Genomic DNA, 7,020 nt, shown 5'->3' with positions numbered 1-7,020 from the left:
AGGTGGAGGTGGAGGTGGAGGTGGAGGTGGTAGTGGTGGAGGTGGAGGTGGAGGTGGAGGTGGTGGTGGAGGTGGTGGTGGTGGAGGTGGAGGTAGAGGTGGAGGTGGAGGTGGTGGTGGAGGTGGTGGTGGTGGAGGTGGTGGTGGTGGAGGTGGTGGTGGTGTTTACCTGCCATGCTAACTAACACTCAGGATACTGAAGCAGAAGGGTGGCTGTGAATTAGAGGTCAGTCAGGGCTTTAGCAAGATTCTGTCAAAAGAAAGAAAAAAAAGAGAGGGAGGAATGATGGGAGGGAGAGGAGAAGGGAGAAAGCCAGATATGCTGGCCCTTTGGCCCCCACCCCGAGCTGCAAAGGGACATCCCCACCCCTACTGTCTGGGTGAATGACTCTCCCTTTCCTAGCCCTTAAATGCCAACGTTTGGATCAGTGCTACCAAATTTGGAAAATTCCCAGCTCCTTCCTCGCTTCGTTTCCTCCCTAGCTGCCCAAACAGGATATAGACAGTTTTATTTCATTCTCATGCAACTACAAGCCCCTCTGGAACCTTCTGATAGATACCACCGCACTCCTGAGGTGGTCTTGAGAGCCTTCACAGCTCTGTCTCCAAAACAACACAGCCAGTCCCTCCGCTCAGGCTCTGAGGTCTTCCAGGGCTCTTTTTCCTGGAATGTGAAAACAGGCACATTCCATTTCCCCCTTTGTTGGAAAGCTATTGACAACAAACAGAGTTCAGCTCAGAATCTGGGCTGTGAAAGAGCAGAACACCCAGGAATCCAAGCTTTCTCACCCAGGGCACCACTCCCCTGAATGCTTACCCAAGGTCTGGTTGAATGTGTTGGGGGTAGGGGTGGGGGTGGTTCTTGGGAAATCATTTCAAAGCATCTGTCTCTTGAATTCTTTGTTATTTTGACAGCACTGGAGGCCTTTCCACAGGCCGCTATCAAATCCACCCATCTTCAGTTCCTGTAAATATTATGTCTGCCCTGAACTATGTGAACTATTTCATAGCTGGAATATGAACCCGACTAGGGAAGCTCGCTTAATGGGAATGACATAAGCAAAGCATTAAAAGGGAAATGAGAGAAAACTCAGTAGCAGAGGGCTAGGGGGCTGCGTGCTGAGGGAAGAGGGTAGCTCAAGCCTCGGATGGAGTCTCCAAACTACACTTCATTATTTAAATCCAGCCGCAAATGTATGCTGACACATTCCTGGGGGCACTCGGGTGACTCTCATTACAGCAAGGACAAGAAGTCGTTCAGTTCCCAGAGAGGTCATTTCTATCATAGTTAGTACTGACGGTTCCAGGCAGTGGAGACCCAGGGAAGCAGAGGCAGCGTCTGCCTGTTGTCAGCGAGTCCCGCGAAGACGGAAGACTCAGGACTCGTCTTACGCAGCTGTTTCTGTACAAGGAGCTGAGTGAGGCCTGAATTCAGTGCAGGCGCACACTTGGGGTGTACAGAGCATCCCCTGTCTCTGTGAGGACAGTCGGGAAGAGGCCTGAAGAATTAGCATCCGTTACTAGGGTCGTGTGTACATTCTCCTCCCCACCCCTCACTCTTTGATCAGCTCATCCCACTCCTCGTCAATCACCTTCACATGTACTCCCATGAGTACCCAGGCTGAGTAAGGAACCTTCTAGAATGCCTCAATAAACGTGGTCATTTTAAACTCAGCTGGAGCTGGCTTACCGCATCTGTGGAGAAACCCGATATTGGAGTACAAAAACCTATCACTCATCACTGACTCTCTTGAGCCTAACACAGTAGCTACACGTAACAGTTGCTCAGAAATACTTTTTCAGGGGTGGGGAGACGGCCTAGCTGTTAGGAGCACTTGTTGCTTTTCCAGAGTACACAAGTTTGGTTCCCAACACTCCCTTTAGCCGGCTCACAACAGCCTGTAACCCCAGTTCCAAGGGATCCAACACTATCTTCTGGCCTCCTTGGCCACCCACATACGCATGGCACATACACCGACAGACGCGTAAATACAGATTTTAGAAACCTTCTGGCTCCGTGGAAATACTATTAATAGCTTGTACTCATTGAGTGCTTGCTCTAGAATTATGGTGAGATAAATCATCACTGAGATTACTTAGCATTTACTCAGTTCAGTGATGGGCTTTGTTAGTGTGTTGTTTGGGCTGCTGGAGAAGCTTAGTTATTTTGTCTGTTGAGACAAAATCAATGTGAAAACTAGTATGGCCCAAACTCAATCATCCTGCCTCAGCCTCCCGAGTCCTGGAGCCCTGAAATCATGGGCGTGTATTGACCCTTGACTTAGGGTCATTCTTTTATTTAATTATTTATTTATTTTAAATACTGACATTACAGTTGCCAAACCCACAGGGGATAATTGGTCTAAGTATCCTTCCCTCCTCTCCAGTAGAGTGGAAGAAGCGCTCTGGTGACCGAAATGAATTTGTTTCCCTAGGTGCCGACCAGAGACGGTCTGATAAGAGAAACTCAGGCTCGTGGCCCTTAATTATACTCACATTACAGAGAACTAAATTACAGCTTCATCTTCTATATGCACTTAACAACACTTATAATAACACAGATTGTAATTATATGTGTTTCTTTACAAAGAAATTGGTCTAATATAAAAAAAATTAAGCTCCTCAAAGAGATGTTTGTAGAGTTTGTTTGTTTGTTTGTTTTAGGGTACCCAGGATTAAATCCAGAGCCTCTTACATGCTAGACAAGACAAGCACTCCACTGAGTTACATCTATCCTTGTGTGTGTGTGCGCATGCGCATGTATGTATGTATTTGGGGTTGGGGGTATTTTGTTCTGGTTTCAGTGAGTTCATATGTAATCACAGAACATGTAAAAGGCTTCCACTTCTAAGAAAGAAAACTAGAAGCAGGGGAAATGGGCTGAGCTTTCCCAAGGTGCTGGTTAAACTGGTTCTGCCAGTATCTGTGCTCGGTCCTAAGAAGCTAGGTAGAAGACAGGGTTGTTCCCAACTCTGGGAACTCTGCCAGTCCCTGTATTCAGCTCCATCAGATCTGGCTGGACCACAAATAGAGCAATCAGTAATTCCACCTCCCCAGGTTAGACCCTTAGTGTTTTAGGTAGATAGGACACAGATCAAGCAATAAAAGCAAATCAGTCTGCCCCCAAAGAGGAAATACTTCCAAGAAAAATATTCATAATAGTGTGTTTCTGTGTCGGGTGATAAACCCTTCCATGGGAAGATAGAACTCACCCCAGCTCGGGAGCCCACAACAGCTCAAGTACGGATAGCACCAAGGCCCAACTTGTTGGACCAATGAGTTTTATTGAGGTTACTTACAGCAGTTGGGCGAAGGGTTACTTATTGGGGTAGGAATAACTTAATGACGGCTGCATCACTCCCACCCCAGCGTGAGACAGCTCTCAAAAGCTGGGAAACATGGAGCGTACTGTACAGCCTGCAGGCACCTCGACAGGGTGGAGGTTGCCCTTTTTAAGTAACTCTGGCCTAAATATCTTCCAGGCAGCTTGGTTGGTTTCTGCTTCTTCCAGGAATGGTCTCAGGGTCTTCTTTACAGTTCAGTTTGTCTGAGAGTCTTCTCAAGACTTCTGTTCCACTTGTCTCAGAGGGACTCTTACTTTTATTGCTTACTCTGGCATTGGGGGCCTAGTGAATCTCGTCAGTTGCAGGGACTTCCTGACGCTGTTTTGAGTTGTTAACCTTCCTGGAATTTCTCTGCAGGATGGAATGTTCCAGTTTCAGAGGAAACTATATCTTGATGGTGAGAAACCGTCCCAGTAGGATTATGTGACTCTCTTTCATGAGTGATCCAAAGACGCTAGCCCAAGAAATTAATTGATTTTGTTTTTGAGATAGGCTAGCCTCAAACTCACAGAGATCCAACTGTCTCATCTTTCCAGTACTGTGATTAAAGGCACATGCCACTACACCCCTCTAAGAAGTTTGGACTTTGTTTTTGTTTGCTTATTTATTTACTATTTATGAGGCTGGGTCTCACTCCAGGGCCCAGAGTCACCTGGAGCTCATGACAATCCTACTGCCTTCGCCTCCTCAGTTCTGGGGTTCCCAGTGTGTGCCACCATGAAGGCTATGCACGATTCTTGAGTTAAAATTTTCACCATTGTAAGCCCCATGAACGCCAAAGTAGAACCATCAGGAGAAAGACAAGAAAAGTAAAGACAAAGAGAGAGTGTTCGCTGAGCTGCATAGGTTTGACTTTGAAAAGCTGTTCTTTAACATTAGGTTATGAGCTGACTTTGTGTTTGAGACAGGGTCTCATAGACCACAGAATGGCCTCAAACTCGCCATGTAACCGAAGATGCCCTTTCATTTCTGACCTTACTGCCTTCATCTCTTCAATGCTGGGATGTGCGCCAGACACCACATCCAGTTTACACAGTATTAGGGATCGAACCCAGGGCTTCGTGCATGCTACCCAAGCGGTCTGCCAACTGAGCTACGTGCCCAGACTCTGACCTTGAACTCGAACAAAATACTGTTAAACTTGAACACTCTGCTTTATGATTTCTACAACCTCTGTAAGAACGACTGAGGTGAACTTGTATCAGGTCTGAGGGGTAAGCAGAGCTAGCCACAGAGCGTCCATTTTTATATCTGAAGAAAGTCGGACGTGAGAAACATGAGCGGAGGGGTAACCTGCCGTCCCGTCTGGGACGGGAAAGAGGCTCAGGATGCACGTGTAAGTTTTAGGTCAAGCAGGTCACTCTTCCTACACACCCTGGCTTTGGAGAAAACCTTTGCTCTGGAAATCTAGCGGGGAAAGGCTCTCCAATCACCGCTGGGACAGAGAGGCCTTGGGGAAGGCCATGCCCGGGCCTAAAAACCAGCAGTTGGTATAGCCACAGTGCCTGCACAGAATCACTCTGTCCACTGAGCCCTCTTCAGTCAAAGCAAACACAGGGAGTGTCCAGGTGCCCTGTCACAGACCAGGAAATACACTGGGGAAATGAATTGTCTCGTGGTTTAAAAAGTCAGCAGCATGGAAGGTCATTGTGATCCTTTTCATGAATTGGATCAGGAAAAGAAAAAAAGAGGAAGAAGAAGAAAGGAAAAGAAAAAAAAAGCAGCTGGGGGCTGGATGGCTCCGTACTGCTTTTGCAGAGAGCTTCAGTTTGGCCTCTGTGATCACCTGTACGCATCTGGACATACCTCCACAGACACACAACACAAGGGTAAAAAAAAAAGAAATCTTTTAAAAAGTGGTGCAACCAAAATACGGCGTAGGAAGAGTCTGTATCAGTGTGTGTTCCTCACAATACCATTAAGCTGTAATCAGTTTAGAATTTCCGGAAGGGAAGACTTTTTTGAGACACATACCACGTGTCGTGTTTGTGTGTTACAAAAAGAGAACTAAAGCCCGGATGAATTATTATAATGGATGACCTTGGACAGGGTCATAAATCTGGTTCTTGGGCTAGAGTTAAATCCAGGCACTCAGAGACTGTCCTAACACCGTCCTTCTCTTTTTCTAGTCCAGCTGAGAGCAGCCCCCGCTTCCGACTTCCATCTCTTCAGGTCATCTTCAGCGTGCAATGCAAATAGCACCCCTTTACTCCTACTTTGGCATAACCCAGATATTTTGTCTCTTAGAAGCCAAGGCATTCTGTATTCCTGGAACGGCAGAAAGAAACAATAGCATTCGAAAGCAATATATGATGGTCTAGAAACGATCTTATATCAGACTTTCAAATACCTCCCTGGCAGTGTCAAGACAGGAGGGAGACTTGCCGGCCACTTTGATACATTTACTGGGTAAACAGTAAACGCTTGCCGTTCCTGACTTAATGAATGAAGTTCATTATGATAAAGAGTTGTGCCCTTTGGTCCTATTTGCATTAAGCAAGCTCCTAATTTCATTTAATTCACTCACATCTCTGAAGGGAATTATAGGCTGTGAGGCAGGCCAAAGAAGGGGGCAAGGGAAATTAGCAAAGATATTCAGCAGAGCCGATAAGAGAGAAAGGAGGTCTCGAGCTAAGATTAGAGCCGGAAGAACTGGTCCTTTCCCTGTCGATCCAAGACTAGGACAGCCATCTTACTTTCTCGTTTTCTAACGTGAGGTTTGTGTCGGTTTCCCTCCCCGGGGTTGGAAAGCGTGTTATCGGGTCATCGAAACGTTTTATGAAACGTCTCAGACTTGTGCGTGCAGGAGCTAGTGAAGGTGAATTCTATTTGACTCTGGAAGGAAAGATTTGAAGGCATTCTTTTAAGCAGGGCTTGACTGCAAGGCCTGAGGACAGATGGTTATCTCTAGACAGATGCTAACTTGGTTTCACTGACCGGAGTCCAGGGTAAGGTTAAAACCAATTCGGGGCTGAGAAAGTGTGGTGGCCTGCTTACCTAACCTGTGAAGGCTCTGGGCCCTGGCTTCAGTCCTCAATGAGGGAGGCAGGTGGGAAAGTTTTTGTAGATAACATTTATGCCTTGGGATGTTAACTCCATCAGTACAGTAGTATTATTTATCAAAAAATAATCTGGCATTTTAATATGTAAAAAAGTGACCCTATGTACCTCTTTCTTCAGTTTGGTTTTAGCTCATTTGGAGCAAACAAGTATAACATCACCCACTGTCTTCAATCGGACAGAGAGAAAAGAATAAGAGTCCTTAATCAGAAGTACCCACCCAAGGTCATTTGGGATTCTTTGAAGTACGCTGGCTACAAGAAATCTGGGCATCTCTTGGTGGGAATGTGGATAAATGATGTCATTGCACAGAATTAGGACCAGACGGGGGCTATGGAGCCAGATCCTGCAGGGGGTAGCACCGAATCCAGGAATTGGGTATGAAAAGGCCCCCGACTGCTCTTGAGAGCGTGAAAAGCGTTCACTGGGAAGCCAATCCATTTCTGGGATTTGGCTGAGAAGGAAATGGCATTGCTGAGCGGTGATCCGGGCGGGGAGCCGACGTTCTGACACTAAAATACTGAGCTGTAGCAGAAGCTGGGCACGAGGCGCAAGACTCCCACAAGCGACTTGGTGACTGTGGTGCAATGTTGTCTGTGGGGCTGTAATCAGTAGG

Source organism: Alexandromys fortis, unplaced genomic scaffold (genome assembly GCF_014885135.2).
Source record: "Alexandromys fortis isolate MF-2015 unplaced genomic scaffold, M_Fortis_MF-2015_v1.1 scaffold_159, whole genome shotgun sequence".
In the NCBI taxonomy this organism is placed as follows: domain Eukaryota; kingdom Metazoa; phylum Chordata; class Mammalia; order Rodentia; family Cricetidae; genus Alexandromys; species Alexandromys fortis.
The sequence above is the reverse complement of the archived record's forward strand: the minus strand, read 5'-3'. Positions refer to the sequence as shown.